At 42.6% G+C, this 22207-nt stretch overlaps 1 long non-coding RNA gene across 1 annotated transcript in view; it reads right to left on the bottom strand.

The window, feature by feature from the left end:
• The window catches only part of LOC141084113 (uncharacterized), a 52020-nt gene extending 36413 nt beyond the window's left edge, over positions 1 to 15607 (bottom strand). The window contains exon 1 of the long non-coding RNA XR_012230934.1: positions 15492 to 15607. This is a non-coding gene — a long non-coding RNA (uncharacterized lncRNA). The remainder of the gene's footprint in view (positions 1 to 15491) is intronic.
• Positions 15608 to 22207: the final 6600 nt, after the last annotated feature.

Here is a 22207-nt window from a genome sequence, read left to right as displayed (position 1 = left end):
GGCTAATGTGTTGAATGTAAAAAAAAAAAAAAAATTACATGCTACATACATGCTACATACATGCTACATACATACAACATGCATACTACATATATACTACATGTAACATGCATACTACATGCAACATGCATACTACATACATGCTACATACTACATGCATGCTACATACTACATACATGCTACATACATACTACATACTACACACATATATACTACATGCATGCAACATGCATACAACATATATACTACATGCATGCAACATGCATACTACATATATACTATATATACTACATGTAACATACATACTACATATATACTACATGCTACATACTACATACATGCTACATACTACATACATATTACATATATACTACATGCATGCAACATACATACAACATATATACTACATGCATGCAACATGCATACTACATATATACTACATGTAACATACTTACTACATATATACTACATGCTACATACATGCAACATACATACTGCATACATGCTACATACATAATACATATATACTACATGCATGCAACATACATACAACATATATACTACATGCATGCAACATGCATACTACATATATACTATATATACTACATGTAACATACATACTACATATGTACTACATGCTACATACATGCACACTACATGCTACATACATGCTACATACATACTACATACATGCTACATACATACACACTACATACATGCTACATACTACATACATGCTACATACATACTACATATATACCATATGCATGCAACATGCATACTACATATATACTGCATATATACTACATGCATGCAACATACATATATACTACATACAATACATACATATAGACATACAGTACATATAACGTAGAGTACATACTCACCATCACTTGTCACTTTGATCCCCGAAGCCATTGTCCCCTTGAGGAATAAATATCAAAATAAAAAAACACCAATATACTCACCCCGATCCGCAGAAGTCCACGAGGGTCCCACGTCCATCTTGCGTGGAGAACAGCAGCATCAGCTGATGCTACCGTTCTCTACCAGCTCCAGGAATACAATGACGGAAGGTAGGTATCCTTCCGCACTGTATTCCTCCACCACTATAAAAAAAAAAAAAGTCCATAGTCTCACTTTATGCCATTGCTGCGTGGGAATCCACACAGCAATGGCATAAAGTGAGACTAGGGACTTTTTTGATTTTGATATTTATTCCTCAAGGGGACAATGGCTTCGGGGATCAAAGTGACAAGTGACGGTGAGTACTCTACTGTATGTCTATATGTATGTATTGTATGTAGTATATATGTATGTTGCATGCATGTAGTATATATGTAGTATGCATGTTGCATGCATGTGGTATATATGTAGTATGTATGTTGTATGTAGCATGTACAGTCATGGCCAAAAGTATTGACACCCCTGCAATTCTGTCAGATAATATTCAGTTTCTTCCTGAAAATGATTGCAAACACAAATTCTTTGGTATTATTATCTTCATTTAATTTGTCTTAAATGAAAAAACGCAAAAGAGAATGAAGCAAAAAGCAAAACATTGATCATTTCACACAAAACTCCAAAAATGGGCCGGACAAAAGTATTGGCACCCTCAGCCTAATACTTGGTTGCACAACCTTTAGCCAAAATAACTGCGACCAACCGCTTCCGGTAACCATCAATGAGTTTCTTACAATGCTCTGCTGGAATTTTAGACCATTCTTCTTTGGCAAACTACTCCAGGTCCCTGATATTTGAAGGGTGCCTTCTCCAAACTGCCATTTTTAGATCTCTCAACAGGTGTTCTATGGGATTCAGGTCCGGACTCATTGCTGGCCACCTTAGAAGTCTCCAGTGCTTTCTCTCAAACCATTTTCTAGTGCTTTTTGAAGTGTGTTTTGGGTTATTGTCCTGCTGGAAGACCCATGACCTCTGAGGTAGACCCAGCTTTCTCACACTGGGCCCTAAATTATGCTGCAAAATTGGTTGGTAGTCTTCTGACTTCATAATGCCATGCACACGGTCAAGCAGTCCAGTGCCATAGGCAGCAAAGCAACCCCAAAACATCAGGGAACCTCCGCCATGTTTGACTGTAGGGACCATGTACTTTTCTTTGAATGCCTTTTTTTCTCCTGTAAACTCTATGTTGATGCTTTTGCCCTAAAAGCTCTACTTTTGTCTCATCTGACCAAAGAACATTCTTCCAAAATGTTTTAGGCTTTTTCAGGTAAGTTTTGGCAAACTCCAGCCTGGCTTTTTTATGTCTCGGGGTAAGAAGTGGAGTCTTCCTGGGTCTCCTACCATACCGTCCCTTTTCATTCAGATGCCGACGGATAGTACGGGTTGACACCGTTGTACCCTCGGACTGCAGGGCAGCTTGAACTTGTTTGGATGTTAGTGGAGGTTCTTTATCCAACATCCGCACAATCTTGCGTTGAACTCTCTTGTCAATTTTTCTTTTCCGGCCACATCTAGGGAGGTTAGCCACAGTGCCATGGGCTTTAAACTTCTTGATGACACTGCGCACGGTAGACACAGGAACATTCAGGTCTTTGGAGATGGACTTGTAGCCTTGAGATTGCTCATGCTTCCTCACAATTTGGTTTCTCAAGTCGTCAGACAGTTCTTTGGTCTTCTTTCTTTTCTCCATGCTCAGTGTGGTACACACAAGGACACAAGACAGAGGTTGAGTCAACTTTAATCCATGTCAACTGGCTGCAAGTGTGATTTAGTTATTGCCAACACCTGTTAGGTGCCACAGGTAAGTTATAGGTGCTGTTAATTACACAAATTAGAGAAGCATCACATGATTTTTCGAACAGTGCTAATACTTTTGTCCACCCTCTTTGTTATGTTTGGTGTGGAATTATATCCAATTTGGCTTTAGGACAATTCTTTTTGGGTTTTTTCATTTAAGACAAATTAAATGAAGATAATAATACCAAAGAATTTGTGTTTGCAATCATTTTCAGGAAGAAACTGAGTATTATCTGACAGAATTGCAGGGGTGTCAATACTTTTGGCCATGACTGTATGTAGTATGTATGTAGCATGTATGTAGCATGTATGTTGCATGTATGTAGCATGTATGTAGTATGTATGTAGCATGTAGTATATATGTAGTATGTATGTTACATGTAGTATGCATGTTGCATGCATGTAGTATATATGTTGTATGTATGTTGCATGCATGTAGTATATATGTATTATGTGTGTAGTATGCATGTTGCATGTATGTAGCATGTAGTATATATGTAGTAAGTATGTTACATGTAGTATATATGTAGTATGCATGTAGTATATATGTTGTATGTATGTTGCATGTAGTATATATGTATTATGTATGTAGCATGTATGTAGTATGTAGCATGTATGTAGCATGTAGTATGTATGTTACATGTAGTATATATAGTATATATGTAGTATGCATGTTGCAAGCATTTAGTATATATGTTGTTTGTATGTTGCATGCATGTAGTATATATGTATTATGTATGTAGTATGTAGCATGTATGTAGTATGCATGTTGCATGTAGTATGTAGTATATATGTAGTATGCATGTTGTATGTATGTAGCATGTATGTAGCATGTATGTAGCATGTAAATTTTTTTTTTTTTTTTTTACATTCAACACATTAGCCGGATGATGGGACTACTACTGTCCCATCATTGGCTAATGTGTCAATCACTGTCATGGTAGCAGGCATCGCCCGATGGGACTTGTAGTCCCATCGGACGATGCCTGCACAGACCCCCGGAGCCTGCACAGCCCGCCTGCACAGCTCCCCGGCAGGCCGGCACAGCTCCCCGGCAGGCCGGCACAGCCCCCCGGAGCCTGCACAGACCACCGGCAGGCCGGCACAGCCCCCCCGGCAGGCCGGCACAGACCCCCGGAGCCTGCACAGACCACCAGAGCCTGCACAGACCACCGGCAGGCCGGCACAGCCCCCCGGAGCCTGCACAGACCCCCCGGCAGGCCGGCACAGCCCCCCGAAAGGCCCGTACAGACCCCAGAGAGGCTGTACAAGGCAAAAATAGGGTTTTTCTTATTCCGATACCGGAAGTCCCATAGACTTGAATGGGACTTCCTGTATCGGATTCGGCGATACCCGATATTTTTTTTAGATCGGCCGATACCATCCGATACGATACTTTTAAGTATCGGACGGTATCGCTCAACACTATTTATCATACAGATGTCTCAATTAATTTTACTTTTATTGGTGTCTATTTTTATTTTTGAAATTTACCAGTAGCTGCTGCATTTTCCACCCTAGGCTTATACGCAAGTCAATAAGTTTTCCCAGTTTCTTGTGGCAAAATTAGGGGGGGTCGGCTTTTACTCGGGTCAGCTTATACACGAGTATATACGGTAACCAGATGAGTAAGCACCGAAGAATGTAAAAAAATTCAAGAACGCGATCAAAACGTCACATCTATCACAAAATTGTATCTTCATCTCCTCCTGGAAAAACTAATCCCTCAGACAGCTCCATCAACAGAAAAATGAAAATGTTATGGATCTCGGAAAATAGCAACACAACTAAAGATGAGCGAATATTTCAACATTCGGTTCAGATTACGATTGCCGAATTTGCAATATTCTCCAATTTAATCGCCGAATATTCACCAGTTATAGCTGAACTGGAGTCAATGTGAGGCAAAAACAAACACATACACAGCACAAACCCCGGCGCTGCGGTTCTGATCAGCGGTAACATTACCGCCGATAGATTGTTTTCGCCGTCAGAGCCCTTTGGGGTCAAGCTGTCAGATGTCAATGATGCAGCGGCTCGTGGTAAAAAGCATACACCACGTCAGCAGGTGCTGACTGATGAGAGACTATTCCTCCCATCAGGCTATGTCTACTGTCACTGATAACAGTGATGTTAGGAGCCACTGATGGGAGAAATAGTCTCTCATCAGCCTGTGCCTTTGAAGTAAGTTAAAGAAAACCGTCGGTCAGAGCGCTGCAGGGTCACACTGTCAGATGTCAGCATGACAGAGATACTGTGACCCGCAGTGGTGACCAGCGGTAAAAAGCTTACCACTGGTCAGCAGGTGTGAGCTGATGAGACTCCTCCCATCAATCTATGTCTCCTGTCACTGATAACAGTTATGGCAGGAGCCGCTGATGGGAGAAGTAGTCTCTCGTCAGCCAACGGCTGTGCTTAAAGTTAAAAAAAATGTAAATGAATTAAATACATATTCAAATAAAAATGAGTAACACATTATACTCACCTAACACCCAATCCCCGATAGCCATATCTCCTATAAAAAATGTAAAATAAACATATAATATGCTCACCTTAATGCCCAATCCCCTATGGTCATGTCTCCTATAAAAAATCTAAAAATAATAAACCACTATATACTTACCTGTCCGCCATAGTCCACGTAATCCCGAGTGCCGCGTAGCAATCTCACATGTAGAACAGTCACATTGTGAGATGTGACTGATCTAACCGGCATCCGACGAAACAGTGACAGGATCGTCATCGCTCCAGAAGTGCCATAAGGAAGATCACCAGAGCTGATCAGTGATTACCTCCTGTGTTAGTGTATAGCCAGCTGTCTTTGAGATAAGTCACATCAGGGACTGCTCTCAGTCATCAAGATCGTTGTGGGACATTGTGGGACATTATGGATTATCTTCTCTGTGGACAGGTGAGGAATATTGTGATTTATTATTTTATTTTTGTTACAGGAGACGTTAGCTTCAGTGGATTAGGCATTCGGTAAGTATGGTTCAATTTAGATTCTCAATGTCATTATTTCAGTTAAAGGACTTTATTCTGGGTGTGTGTATTTTTTTTATACAATATCACTATGGGGTTAGTAAAGGGGGCATCTTATAGATGCCTCTGCATTACTATCCTGTGGGCTTGATGTCACCAGACAATACAAAGGTGACGTCAACCCCCCCAATCATTACCCCATTTGCCACTGCTACAGATCAAGTGGGAGGAAGAAGGCTAAGCATCAGATTTGGTGCATCTTATAGATGCGCCTTTTCTGGCGTGGTTGAGAGCTGGTGTTTTTAGTCTAGGAGGGGGCCAATATCTATGGCCCTTTCCTAGGCTATTATCAGCCCACAGCTGTCTGACTAGTCTTTGCTAGTTAGATCTTATAGGAGGAACCTATGACATTTTTTTCTGGGGTCCCTCTGTAAACTAGTCAGTAAAGGCTCAGAAAACAGCTGTGAGCTGATATTAATACCCTGTGAACTTTAATTGGCTCCTTCCCAGAATATTAAAATCAGCCCTCAGCCGTCGGCTTTCTCTCCGCTGGTTATGAAAATTTCTCCCACCTATGCAATTTTTTAAAAAATTTTTTGGTAAAAGTTAACAGTTGCTGTTTGGTTACAGCCTTTGTAGGTTCATTCTCTTCAGGCTCCTACTTAGGCTGATTACAGTGTGTGTGTGTATGTGTGCGTTTACTTACCGGCTTAGTAATGACTGTGTCAGGCTGACATGTTTTCATTACTAAACCTAGGGCTTGGTGTCAATGACAGCTGCTGACACCAAGAAATATAAAGTAGGAGCAGCATCCATTCCAGGTGAAGAAAAAACTTTGCCTTTATTCTGCCATCAATAGATATACAGTAACGTTTCGACCATTTTTTTGAAAAACAGGGGGTACCCTCTACTTCTGATGATGTGGTCTCCAGTGGTTTTACCTTACAAGGTGTTGGTTTACACAATAAAAGTAGTTTTTTCATTCTCCGTTTAAAAACAATTTTGTTGAAGCTGAAATTCAATTGGTAGAAAGAGATTTTCTGCAGTTAAAGAAAAACTCTCATAGGCCCATTGTGGGGAATCTTAATGGTGCTGAGAGACAAGCTCTATTGAAATTGTCCAATCACCCTGCTATTACTATCAAGAGTGCAGACAAAGGTGGGGCTGTAGTGGTGATGGATACCACTAAGTATAAAGCAGAGATTTTACACCAGTTAACAGATACAGCTGTGTACACTAAATTAACTTGTGACCCCACTAATAAATTCCTGAATGAATTACAGCTCCTGATTAGTGTGCCCTTATATAATGGACTCATTGATCAGAAGCTTTTTGACTTTTTGTTGATTGAAACGCCTGTGATACCACTTTTATATACCTTGCCAAAGATCCACAAGGATCTATTGAACCCCCCCGACGCCCTATAGTCTCAGGGAGAGGTTCTATTTTCAGTAACATTTCTATATTTCTGGATAAGGTGCTAAGACAATTTGCTACATCTACAAAGTCATATATTATAGACACCAATGATTTTTTGAGTAAGATCAGTGAATTTAATGTGACCTCTGATACGGTATTGGCCTCGTTTGATGTGGTCTCTTTGTACACATCTATTGAACATGACAAGGGGATTACATGCCGTTGATGTGGTGTTGTCAGGTTCAGACATGGCTTTAGGTTGTGCACAGTTGGTTCTCACCCTGCTAGGTTTCATCCTCAGAAGGAATTATTTCCTCTTTGGGGATGATTTTTACCTGCAGGTGAGGGGTACCGCCATGGGGTCCAATGTGGCCCCTACATATGCTAACATCTATATGGCGGTATTTGAGGGCCAACATATGTACTGTTCCAACTACTGGCGCCATGTCCGAGCCTGGTGGCGCTACTTCAATGACATTTTTTGCACATGGGAAGGGAGCAGTGATGATTTGCTGAAGTTTCAGGATGAATTAAATAATGTATTTCCTGAGCTGAAATTTACTTTGACTCACTCTAGCGATCGAGTTCAATTTCTTGACACTATGGTGTATAAACAGGATGGAGTTTTATGTACTGATCTCTTTGTGAAGGAAACGGACAGAAATAGTCTCCTCCTCTATAATAGTAATCATCCAAGGAGGATGGTTGAATCATTACCCTGGAGTCAGATGCTGCGGGTTAGGAGGATTGTGAAGGATGAGGTCAGATTGGATGCTAGACTTGAGGAGATGTGTGATAAATTTATTAAGAGGGGCTATCCGAGTAGGGAGGTCAAACGTTATAAAGAAAAAGCCTTGGGTTTGACATCAGATGAGATTTGCCATAAGCGTGACAGAGGGATTTCTAAACAAATCCCATTTGTATCTACTTTTTGCCCATTGAGTAACAGAATTGGGGGTATCTTAAATAAGCACTGGAGTCTCTTACAAAGGGGTTTACCACAGATCAGTGAGTTTGCCAGCAGACCAATGCTCTCATATAGACGAGGTCATAATTTGAAGGACAAGCTTGTAAAAGCGGATGTGGGTCCTGTTAAAATTTCTTCACAGCAAACGTTGTGCCCACCAAGGTCTGGCAATTTCCCATGTTTGGGATGTGCGAGCTGTGGAAATATGATTAAGGGTGACAGTTTTAGTCACCCACGGACGGGTAAAAAGTTTTTTATAAAGGGAAGATACACATGCTCTTCAATTTTCGCTATGTATGTGGGCGAGACGACAATGGAGATTAGGGCGAGGATTAGTAAGCATAAGAGTACTATTAAATCTAAACTCCTAGATCTACCTGTACCAAAGCATTTTTCTGATTGCAAACACTCTGTTAACCAATTGCGATTTAGAGTGATAGATGGAGTTCCGATTTTGAGACGTGGTGGAGATAGGGTTAAACTTTTGAAGATGAAGGAGTTAAGGTGGATTTCCACATTGGACACATTACAGCCGAAGGGCTTGAATGTGGACTATAATCTTCATATTTGTAATTATTGAATTTTTCCCACCAGCCAATTATATTGACATCTTCTTTTATTGTCAAATGTATATATTGTTGTTTTTATATTTAAAAATTTTTTCTTTTTTTTTTTTTTGTAGGTGACATTTGGGGAACGACTGGAGGACATGGGGACTGAATAGTCCTGAAATCATTAATTTGCAGTTGTGATATGTCCTTTGATGTTCGATCCCCGTGCCCTCTTTCCTTCCCTATATGTTACTGTTGTATCACAGTTTTGCATTAAAGGATATTATGTAGCCCAACTGTGATGTTTATATACGGAGTATTATGCTATTGGTCATTGCAGCCTATATAATGCCATGGATTTGGTAATAATAAACTTTTGACTTTACAGTCTGGCTTGGCTTGTGAGCGTCCTGTCAGTGGGGGTAGGTTTGTTTACATGGCAGGTCATGTGACGATCTCCGAGGTCTGACGGATGCTTACGGCCGCGCCGACATGAAGATTGGTGCCTGTGCGCGTGCGCGGCTGAAGGTGCGGTGAGCTTGGTCGGCTCTTGCAGATTGCGTCCTGTCTGCTACACCGTGCATGCGCGGTGTTTCAGATATGGGTGCATCGCGAGGTTTCGCCCGTGTTTTAGCCTTCCCTGCGGCTGTGCGGCGCCATCGCACGTTTCCTATGAGCTTTATACACAGGTAATTACGGCAGCAATCTCCTCTTTCATCACTTGTGTGGACTGCTATTATAGGCTATTTTTTTGGCGCCAACGCCAAGCATTGTTTCTATTTGTCTGAGGGAGGTATTTATGTATATATGGTATCGATTGGCGGTTTATTACTATAGTGACCGCTATGCCATATGATGATTGGGCGATCGTTTTGTGGACATTGTTTACAAATATTTATGTACCTTTGGTCACGTGATTTTTTGTATTTATATGATTTCACATTGTATTAAATATAACGCACTGATTGTTTTGTATATTTGATGTTTTATATGATGTATATGTATGCATTTTTGACTAAGGGGCGTTTCCTGAATGGTGATTGGTTTGTCCACATCATTTAAGGCCGCTCCCATTGCTATTTGGTGTACTTGACAAAGACCATGTTATGGTCGAAACGTTGTATCTATTGATGGCAGAATAAAGGCAAAGTTTTTTTCTCCACCTGGAATGGATGCTGCTCCTACTTTATACTTCTTGTGAGTTACTGATCCTTCTGGGCCCTGGGATCTTTGGAGCGTGCATCTTATAAGTCTGTGTGCTGTTGGCTGCAACTATTTGTTCCATAGCTGCTGACACCAAATCCTAATCGCATTACCCTGATGCTTCTGCATCAGAAAGAAAAAGAAGGTGTTGAACCAAGAAATTACATCAAAAAAACTTTTTTTAAATATCTTTATATAGCTTAAAAAAAACTTAATTGCTGTACAAAAATGCATGCAAAACCCCGGCAAAAATCACAGCCTAGAGATGCGAAAATCTTACAGAAATATCTGATAGCAAATACTCAACGTGCGCACATATCCTAATGCTGCAATCACACTAGCGATTTTAAAATCTGTCAGATTTTTTTTTTGCAAAGTCAGATGAGTGTAATGCGAGTACAATCCGATTTTTAATACGCAGCATACAATTTACATCCTAATGCAGTGTGATTGCTATCCAATTGCAATGCGATTTTAACATGAGCTTTTACATAGAGCAATTCTCTGTCATTTATACATAGTTTTCTAAGGAAATATTCTTCAAAACACAGATACTGTAGATTAGGGTGACCGGATCTCATATGGGGGGGGAAAAAATGTCAGAATCTTGTTCGTCTTGACCCCCCAAAACGAGTAGTTTTTGAAACGTCAGAATATAATGCTCGCCATTTGCTTACAACTTGCAGGACATATTGCTTTTGTTCTTCATCTTTTGTCAGAAGGTCGTTAAGGTCGGTTACTTCCTACCTCTTTTTAATTTTTCTTTCCTAACTTTTGGATTTACAAACCTAGCGTGCTCTGATGGTTCATCTGTGCTACTGAGCAATTTATTAGCCATTAACATCTTTTCATTGTCTGTAATGGTGGGATCAAAAAACGATAATCCCACCAACTCTGCATTCAAATACCACAAATGGTTTGAAAATTTGGTCAGGGCTATTTCTGCAATGTTGTTGTCACATTCTTTAGTCTAACAGACTATGCAAAATACCTAAATCTTAAAATACCTCAATTTGGATTTTTTCAAACTTTGAGCGACGAGCGGCACGGGTTAACATCGTTTGATCGAGCTCAAATTTTGGCTATCTCAATATCTGGAAAGGGGAATCGTTTTGTGGGGTCCAGACGGACAAAATTCCGACATCGATTTTTTGCGGTCACCCTACTGTAGATAGATAGATAGGCTTGAAAAAGGTTCACATCTTTATGAACCGAAATGTTGCTAAGATGGGCTAATAAAAGTAGCTCCTTTTTTTCACTGATAATGGTGTGCTGCCTCCATTTTTTGGAGTTCTACAATTGAGGTTTGGTCTGTGTGGGGGCAGCTCTGCACCCGATTTTCCTTTTCTATTTCATATTTTGTGCTGCTCTATTTCTCTTTTTCTATATAGATAGATAGATAAAGCAGGCAATTCAGCAGCCGCATACAGTAAAGTCACACCAGGACCCAACAGGATAGAATAGATGGATTGAATACAGTATATATACACATAGAATAGATAGTTATACCGATGTCAGTGACATATATAATTACTACAGTGCGTGTGCAGCTTACTGTACATGAATTTGGTTATTAAAAGTTTATTTTTATGAATAAAATGGAGTGGGCTCCCGTGTAATTTTCTTAATCCAGCAGAGGGAAAGCCGATGGCTGGGGGGAAGATGTTTATAACCTGGGAAGGGGGTAATTCCCATGGAGCTTTCCAGGCTATAAATTTCAGCTCACAGCTGTATACTTGGCCTTGGCTGGCTACTAAAATGGTGGACCCCCCAAAAAAACAAATGGTGCTAAATAATAACCAGCAAAGGCAGGCAGACAGCTGCAGGCTGATATTAATAGCCTAGGAAGGGTGTCTGCAGGAAACAGGAATGTGCAAAGTGAGGACACAGGGGCACGCAGGGTCACAGGATGGTGCAGGGCGAGTGTATGGGAGCACGGAGGTTACAGAACAATACAAGGCATGTACACGGGAGTGCGCTAGATACTGGGTAGTGCAATGCGAGTACACGGGAGCTTGTATGGCACGCACAGACAAGCACGGCCGGGAGTGGGCAAAGCAGGGCACGTGCAAGGGAGCATGCAAGAGCACAGGGTTAGGCAGAGCGCATGCTTGAGGAGCACACCAGCGTTCAGGGTTAGGTAGAAGGCGTGCTGGGAAGCACGCCCGAGTACAAAGCAAGGCAGGAGGTGTGCCAAGAGGCATGACAGGACACAAGTCAGAGCATAGGTACGGAGCATGTGCTAGGAAGTACGGCAAGTTCAGAGTACAAGAGTGAAGCACAAGGCAGAGTACAGGCACGGAGCACAAGGCAGAGGACCTGAGTACAGCATGCAGCCAAGCAAGGACAAAGCAGACCAAGCCAGGAAGCACAGCAATAATCACGCACCTCCCATAGGAAGAGGTAACCTGATATAGGGCAAGAGCACAGGGACTTCCAGGTCAGCTCCTCCAGGACCATAGAGAGTACAAGGCTGGGGTCAGAGCAGAGAGGAGATTGCATGCGCACTAAGAACACTGTGCAGCCATGGGACTAGGTACGAGAGGTGCGCGTGCGCAACCGACGGGACCCCCGTAGCGTCCGCGGCACTGGAAGTGGTGACGTCGGGGCCGTGGTCCCGTGCCCAGGTGAGTGCAGTGTGACAGTCACTGTCCAAGACTAAGAACATCAGCTCTCAGCCGCCCCAGAAAAGGGGCTTCTATATGATATGATAATTCTGGCACTTAGTCTTGCTCTTCCCACTTGCCCTGTAGCAGTGGCAAGTGGGGTGATAGTTGGGGTGCGTTGACGTCACCTTTGTATTGTCAAGTGACATCAAGCCCCGAGGTTAGTAATAGAATGGTGCCTATAAGACACACTCATTGCTAACCCCATAGTCATATTGCATAAAAACACACACACCCAGAATAAAGTTCTTTCATTGAAAGAAATATTTAATATATCTTAATTAAACCATACTTACTGCATCGCCCATTCCACAGATGCTATTTTCTCCTGCAAGAGCATTAAAAGAAAAAACAACAATATTCCTCACCTTTCCACAGATAAGACAATTTTTCATTTGTCCCATGATGGGTCTAGCTCTGCTACATCTGGGTGGCAGGCTGCATGGTTGCATAATGTGACCATACAGCCTGCCATCCAGCAGAGACACTGAGCAGCATCTACTACCGCTGCCCAGTGTCTTGCGGTGAACTCACTTCACCTATTTGTTGTTAGCTAAATGGCACCCGTGCTGATATAAGATAGGTAAAATTAGCTGTGAACTGTGGCCTCATCGTGAAGGGATTAAAGGGGTTGCTTACACCTGAGGAAATTTTCAACAATTCCTGTATTTTGCAGAATCATAGCAGTGTGGAGTGTACCTACTGTTACAGTTTGGCTCTGTTTGCTAGTTTCATCAGATGTCACATGACTCCAAGTATGTGATTTGTATAGTTGCTGTCTCTTACTGATTAGAGTCTCTGAATTTTCTATTGATAGAAGCAGTCAAATCTCTATTCAGCATGTGAGCAAAAACTATACTAATTGCATACTTGTGGTCATTGGATGACCAGTGGAACTGGCAATCATAGTTAAATACTAACAGTGTGTAAATTACAAACCACTAAGATTCGGCAAGCTGCAGGACTTGCTGAAAATTTCCTCAGCAGTGGACAACACCTTTAAGACCTAATCAAAATTGCCTAACAGAAAAACAGGCTTTCGCGATTCCACCCCTCAGTGTGTCTGGAATGCAGTTACTGACAGCTCAGCAGTCCAATCTGGTACAGGGGCGTGCTGAAGCCGTCTGTACTTTGACAGCTCATTGTTCAGTCTGGTGAAGGGGCGTGCGGAGCTGTTGGTGTCTTGATTGACAGCTCAGCTGTCCAATCTGAAACTGGGAGGTAATAGCTGTCTCCAGATGTTCATAATAGCAGGTAATTGCTCAGCTACTTAACTGGGATGTTAGTTTCATACTTCTGCCAGATGGAGCTTCAGATAAGTGTGGTTGGTTTTCTCTGTACCTTGAGTTTTGCTTGACAATCTTTCCTTGCCTGACCTTGGACCTCGTTCTGACCATCTGTCTGTTTAACCCTTTTGTTATGATCAATTATCTTTCTGGTACTTTGACTTCGGACCGTTACCTGACTATGCCTTTGTCTCTTCCCTCTGTCTATGATGTACCCTCCTGGCTTTTGACCTTGTACTCTGTGACTATCCCAACTCACAGCTTGTCCATGAAAAATGGCTCAATGTTACACAGGTCTTGATGCCCATAGCAATTAGAGGTCATCTATTATTTCTTAAAATAATGCAAAAGAGAAAGTGCCATTGACTGGTTGCTATGGACAGCACAGCCAATCTATATTTTAGAGGACTTAGTAAATCAGACATAGCATGCCTGCTTCCATTCCCCTAATGGGCCATTTTGACAGTGAGATTCTATAGAGCATACAATTCATTTATAGACTTAATATGAGATATATTGTATGATTACAGTGAATATTACTTATGGCTGGAGGCACTCTATATATCAGTGTTATAATGGACATTATTACTAGAATTTGTGAGAATTGATTCACAGGACCCTGTCCATTGTCAATGTTAGTCACATCTGTGGGTGGGGACCATGAGAACTGGCCATGACCATGAGCTTGCCGCACCGTCGAAAAGACACATGCGGAGGCATCTGCATTCATCGGCACAGCCTGCGTACCTAATGCTAACGATAGGGTACGCAGGCCGCATGCCGACAGAGGCGGGGCTGAATGGAGGAGGTGCGGCCGTGGGCAGAGCTTCACAGAGGAAGTTTGCATCCCTCCGCAGCTCCTCCATACGCTAGTGTGAAACTAGCCTTACCCGTGTCTCAGTTGTGTCCTGCCCTTTTGGTTCAGTCTGTGTTTTTTTAACTTTTGAGTACTGATTATTAATTATTGTTCAAATAAAATTTACATATTCTTAATTTGTTTTTCTTTTGTGGTCTTTTCTTGCACCAATTCTTTATATGATCTGCATATTAACATGTGCATGACCTACGGTCCTATATTTTTGTGATGTCTCACAATTCTTTCAATATCTTTCATTTCCATAACACCACAGCAATGCCACAGGCTGATTGCCTCCATGCCATGCCGCATTGATGCAGTAATTGATGAAAAAGGAGCCCTGACCAAGTACTGAGTGCATTTAATGAATATACATTTCAGTAAGCCAACATTTCAGATTTTAAAATTATTTTTCAAGCTGGTGTTATAAAGTATTCTAATTTACTGAGATAATGACTTTTGGGTTTTCATTGGATGTAAGCTATAATCATCAACATTAACAGAAATAAACACTTGAAATAGATCACTCTGTTTGTAATGACACTATAATGATTGTCACTTTTTGCATTGAAGAACTGAAATAAATAAACTTTTTGATGATATTCTAATTTTGTGAGAAGCACTTGTAAATTGCAAAGCTGTTTGTTTTTTATATGCACTTTACAACCATTTAAAGCATAAGAAAACCCCTTTAATAAAAATATTTTAAACTTGCATTGAATGGTAAGTTTTATAACAATATTTCACCTTTGTCGATCAGAAAGACAAAAATTTAATGAAATAATAGAAAAATGTATTTACCAGACCAGAATGAATTGTATGATCTCCAGCAGTAGCAGTCTGATTTTAATTCTTTCAAGAATAGATTTTCAGATATTTATAAATGGAGCGATTATCTGCAACACATGAAGTAGACCTTAAAAAAAATGAAACAGTGATATTAATGAAGCTGGGAAATGACATAGTGAAACATTTGTTATAGGTGTATGAATTGCATTTTTGCAGAATTTTTCTTTATAGAGATGATCTCACACCTAAAATCTATTTTCTAACAATTTATTCTTATACCCTAACCACTTTTGTAATTTGCTTTATTACACAATACCCTATCCTTCTCCCGATTTATCTACCGTAATCGCTAAATGTGTATTTTTTACTATACTTCCTGTGAAGTTTTGTTTGAGAGGAGTTTCAAATGTGATGTCACAAAAGTTTGGAGCTGCACCCAGTCCCTGCAGTGTCCATCGACCCTTCTGGAATAAGATGTCACCAGGGAGCAGTATTGCATTTATTAACTAATTTCTTGCACAAGAAAATGTCCACAACCAAAGTCAGGGTACAAAGTACCCAGAGACATCACTCAAAAGAGAATAAAAAGTAAAAATTTAATTAAGGATTAAATGTAAAAAAAGACATGAACCAGAAAGTAAATTAAACATGTAAGAGGATTAAAAAGGGGATAAAATCAAGTAGATAAAGGTGGGAGGGGGATTTCACAAAAAGTAAAGGGTAGCAGTGTAGTCTGTCAAACAAAGCAGGGAATACTAATGAACTTCAATGATTCATGTAAGAATTTGCATGTAAGTGTAAGTTATGATTCTGTAAATTAAAGTACAGACTATTAAGACAATATAGACAAAAATAATCAGTCTGTCTATATGTATATTATGCAGTATAATATTGGAAGACAAACAAAACAAGGCTTAATTAGTTCATACCTAATATAAAGGTAATATAGAGCTTACCCATATTGAGGTGAAGGGACTCCACATAGAGCCATCGGTGCCCCACTGCACGTTTCACTGTTATGCTTTCTCAAGGGGAGTAATAAAGGAGATGTAGCATGCCCGTTTCCATTACCCTTATGGGCCATATAGATAGAGATTATGTAGAGCAGACAATTAGCTGGAGGCATCCTATATATCAGAGTAATAATGAACATTATTACTAGAATTGGTGCAAATCGACTCACAGGACCCAGTCCATTGTCCATGTTAGCCACATCTGTGGGTGGAAACCATGAGAACCAGCTCTTAACTCCCGATAGCCACAGCTCGGCTTTTGATTAGCCAGCCTGGTGCAACGTCATTGTTTGGGTGTGACACATAATTGACTTACAGTGGGGAAAAAAAGTATTTAGTCAGTCAGCAATAGTGCAAGTTCCACCACTTAAAAAGATGAGAGGCGTCTGTAATTTACATCATAGGTAGACCTCAACTATGGGAGACAAACTGAGAAAAAAAAATCCAGAAAATCACATTGTCTGTTTTTTTTTCATTTTATTTGCATATTATGGTGGAAAATAAGTATTTGGTCAGAAACAAGTAATCAAGATTTCTGGCTCTCACAGACCTGTAACTTCTTCTTTAAGAGTCTCCTCTTTCCTCCACTCATTACCTGTAGTAATGGCACCTGTTTAAACTTGTTATCAGTATAAAAAGACACCTGTGCACACCCTCAAACAGTCTGACTCCAAACTCCACTATGGTGAAGACCAAAGAGCTGTCAAAGGACACCAGAAACAAAATTGTAGCCCTGCACCAGGCTGGGAAGACTGAATCTGCAATAGCCAACCAGCTTGGAGTGAAGAAATCAACTGTGGGAGCAATAATTAGAAAATGGAAGACATACAAGACCACTGATAATCTCCCTCGATCTGGTGCTCCACGCAAAATCCCACCCCGTGGGGTCAGAATGATCACAAGAACAGTGAGCAAAAATCCCAGAACCACGCGGGGGGACCTAGTGAATGAACTGCAGAGAGCTGGGACCAATGTAACAAGGCCTACCATAAGTAACACACTACGCCACCATGGACTCAGATCCTGCAGTGCCAGACGTGTCCCACTGCTTAAGCCTGTACATGTCCGGGCCCGTCTGAAGTTTGCTAGAGAGCACTTGGATGATCCAGAGGAGTTTTGGGAGAATGTCCTATGGTCTGATGAAACCAAACTGGAACTGTTTGGTAGAAACACAACTTGTCGTGTTTGGAGGAAAAAGAATACTGAGTTGCATCCATCAAACACCATACCTACTGTAAAGCATGGTGGTGGAAACATCATGCTTTGGGGCTGTTTCTCTGCAAAGGGGCCAGGACAACTGATCCGGGTACATGAAAGAATGAATGGGGCCATGTATCGTGAGATTTTGAGTGCAAACCTCCTTCCATCAGCAAGGGCATTGAAGATGAAACGTGGCTGGGTCTTTCAACAAGACAATGATCCAAAGCACACCGCCAGGGCAACGAAGGAGTGGCTTCGTAAGAAGCATTTCAAGGTCCTGGAGTGGCCTAGCCAGTCTCCAGATCTCAACCCTATAGAAAACCTTTGGAGGGAGTTGAAAGTCCATGTTGCCAAGCGAAAAGCCAAAAATATCACTGCTCTAGAGGAGATCTGCATGGAGGAATGGGCCAACATACCAACAACAGTGTGTGGCAACCTTGTGAAGACTTACAGAAAACGTTTGACCTCTGTCATTGCCAACAAAGGATATATCACAAAGTATTGAGATGAAATTTTGTTTCTGACCAAATACTTATTTTCCACCATAATATGCAAATAAAATGAAAAAAAAACAGACAATGTGATTTTCTGGATTTTTTTTTCTCAGTTTGTCTCCCATAGTTGAGGTCTACCTATGAAGTAAATTACAGACGCCTCTCATCTTTTTAAGTGGTGGAACTTGCACTATTGCTGACTGACTAAATACTTTTTTTCCCCACTGTAACTCCAGGAAGGCTAATCAAAAGAAGTGCTGAAAATGCCTGGAAGCAGGAGACTGTAATCTGACGTCCAGCAGCCAGAAATTACTGATGTGGCCAACAAATTCAAATTGTTACTGCATTTAGGCTTATTTTTTAACACTATTTACTTAGCTTTATATTCAGCAGTCATTTCAAAGGTACAGTGATACCAATATACAGGGTGGGCCATTTATATGGATAAACCTGGGTGGGCCATTTATTAAGTTGGATCAAAAATGGCCGACTTCAGAATGGCCACCATGGTCACCACTAGAGATGAACGACTTTGCCTTTTTTAGGGTCGAGTCGGGTTTCATGAAACCCGACTTTCTCAAAAGTCGAGGCGAATGAAATCGGCCGACTATCGTGAAAAATAGAAGGTCTGTTATGCGAGGCTTAGGTCGAAGGAGGCTGACAAAACCCGGGCCCCTGCGGAGTCCCTCAAACTAGGGAAAACCCTGTCTGACCCTCAACCCAGGGTTTTTGCTAAAGGTGCAAATGCCTGAGCCTCCAGCCTCTCCTTATCTCCTGCTCAGCCCTAAGCTGAACCATCCACCCTCCACCCAGTGAGTTGTCAAACCACCAAAACCCACAAAGTAATGACAGACAGGGAGAACTCAAACCACACCGCGCAGCAAACACACAGGACAATACTATAATGTGAACAGGGCAAAACAAAGCACAAATATAGGAAGGCGAAAAGGTAACAACGGATCATACGACACCAGATATGAATTTCTCTCTCCAACACCTCCACTCCAGACCGGAACCACTTGGCACAAAACACAAGCTATAATCGGCGACACCCACAGGCCAGCACGACTATTTAAAGACCGTGGGCGTGACCAAACATCCCACCTGATTTCCAGCTAGATTAACCCCAGATAACCTGAGTAAAATCAAGCCGGCGCCACTGAGGCTATAGTGGACGGAGATGGAACTACCGCTGCCTGCCGGACGCTGTGGTGTGAACAGCATCCGACATGACAGTACCCCGTCTTCTACGAGGGACCCCAGGGCCCTCCAGACTCATAGGACCCGGCTTGTCCGGATGACGGCGGTGAAAGGAACTGACCAGCCGCTCCGCATGTATGTCTGAGGCTGGAACCCAAGACCTCTCCTCCGGACCATACCCCCGCCAGTGCACCAAATACTGAAGAGTACGGCGCAGTACTCGAGAGTCCACCACTTTGGAGACTTCAAACTCTAAATTGCCATCCACCATGACTGGAGGTGGCATCGGCGTCGTGTCCACAGAGCCTACCACCTTTTTCAATAAAGACCTGTGAAACACGTTGTGTATCTTGTATACCGCAGGAAGCTCCAACCGAAAAGCAACCGGGTTTATGATGGCAGCAACCTTAAAAGGGCCAATAAACCTTGGACCCAATTTCAATGATGGAATTTTGAGTTTTATGTTTTTAGTAGCTAACCACACCCAATCACCCACACACAGGTCCGGACCTGGCACGCGTCTAGAGTCAGCTACACGTTTGTATCTTGCACTCATGCTCAGCAATCGCTGTTTCACACTCCTCCAGACCGATGATAGTTGAACTCCTAACCGGTCCTCCTCTGGGACGCCCCCAGAGCCCCCCTGATGCAAGGTACAAAATTGAGGATGGTGCCCATAAACACAAAAGAACGGAGACTCTCCCGATGATTCTTGGCGGTGATTATTTAATGCGAACTCGGCCAAGGGAAGGAACGTCGACCACTCCTCTTGGTTGTCAGACACAAAACATCGCAAATACTGCTCCAGATTTTGGTTCATGCGCTCAGTTTGACCATTTGACTGCGGATGAAACGCCGACGAATGAGACAACTTGATCCCCAATCGTGAGCAAAAAGCTTTCCAAAACTTCGCCACAAACTGGGTACCCCTATCAGACACTATGTCCGACGGAACTCCGTGCAGTCTGACCACCTCCTGCACAAAGACCTGAGCCAACGTCTTCGCGTTGGGCAAGGAAGGCAACGACACAAAATGCGCCATCTTCGAAAATCGATCAACCACCACCAGGATGACCGTGTTCCCCGCCGAGGCAGGCAAGTCTGTGATAAAGTCCATGGAGATTTCTGTCCATGGCCTACTAGGTATCCCCAGAGGCTGTAGAGTGCCAGCAGGACGGGTTCTGGGCGACTTGGCCCTGGCGCACGTGATGCAAGCTGTCACGTAGGAAACCACATCCTGCCGGATTTTTGGCCACCAGAAGCGGCGCGATACCAGTTCCAAGATGCCCCTAACCCCTGGATGACCGGCCAGGACCGAGTCGTGGTGTTCCCCCAACACTTTAAGACGAAGATGAAGGGGTACAAACGACTTATTAGCGGGAAGTCCTGGTGGTACCTCCTCCTGGGCCTCGGCAATCTCCGCCTCTACCTCAGTCGTGAGAGCCGAAACCACTACACCTTCCTGGAGGATGGGTACCGGCTCTTCCCGAGGTTCTCCCCCCGGAAAACACCTGGACAAGGCATCCGCCTTGGTGTTTTTCGCCCCAGGACGGTAAGTCACCAGAAAGTTAAAACATGTAAAAAACAATGCCCAGCGAGCCTGCCTGGGAGACAGACGCTTGGCCGACTCCAGATAGAGCAGGTTTTTATGGTCGGTGATGACTGTGACCTGGTGGGCCGCCCCCTCCAAGAAGTGTCGCCATTCCTCAAAAGCCAATTTGATGGCCAACAACTCCCTGTTGCCGATGTCGTAATTCCGTTCGGCCGGCGACAGCTTCTTGGAGAAGTAGGCGCATGGACGCAAATTGCTCAAGGACGAGCCCTGTGACAGTACTGCCCCCACTCCCACCTCAGATGCATCGACCTCCACCGTAAAAGGTTTAGATACGTCCGGTTGCACCAGAATGGGGGCTGAAGCAAAACGGTTCTTCAGAAGCTCAAATGCACGCACCGCATCCTCAGACCAGATAGCGAGATTGGTACCTTTTTTCGTCATGTCCGTGAGCGGTTTGGCTATAGTAGAGAAATTCTTAATAAACTTCCTATAATAGTTGGCAAACCCAAGGAACCGCTGGAGCGCCTTTAGATTACCAGGCCGTTCCCATCGCAGCACCGCTTGCACCTTAGCGGCATCCATTTTAAACCCTGCGGCGGACACGATATATCCCAAAAAAGGCAACTCTTGAACAAAAAACACGCATTTTTCAAGCTTAGCATAGAGCTTATTCTCACGGAGCAGCTGTAACACCTGCCTGACATGCTCTAAATGAGTGTCCTGGTCGCTCGAATAAATAAGGATATCATCCAGGTACACAATCACAAATTTCCCCAGCAAATGAGCAAATACATCATTTATGAAATGTTGGAACACAGCAGGCGCGGTTGTCAACCCAAATGGCATAACTAGGCTTTCAAAATGACCCTCAGGGGTATTAAATGCCGTCTTCCACTCATCCCCCTGACGGACCCTTATGAGGTTATATGCCCCCCTGAGGTCAAGTTTGGAAAACCACTTCGCACCAGCCACCTGGTTGAACAAATCAGGGATCAGAGGCATCGGGTAGGGATCACGGACCGTAATCTGGTTTAACTCCCGGAAATCCAGACACGGGCGTAACCCCCCATCTTTCTTCTTTATAAAGAAAAACCCCGCTGCTACAGGTGAGGATGAAGGCCGGATGTGCCCTTTACTTAAACTCTCCGCAATGTAGTCCTTAAGAGCTTGTCTCTCCGGACCAGAAATACTAAACATCCTCGCCTTAGGCAATTTAGCCCCGGGTTTTAACCTAATTTGACAGTCATAGGCTCGATGTGGAGGTAG

This window comes from Dendrobates tinctorius, unplaced genomic scaffold, assembly GCF_039654945.1.
Source record: "Dendrobates tinctorius isolate UK_male_01 unplaced genomic scaffold, ASM3965494v1 ptg000022l, whole genome shotgun sequence".
Lineage (NCBI taxonomy): Eukaryota > Metazoa > Chordata > Amphibia > Anura > Dendrobatidae > Dendrobates > Dendrobates tinctorius.
The sequence above is the reverse complement of the archived record's forward strand: the minus strand, read 5'-3'. Positions and strand labels throughout refer to the sequence as shown.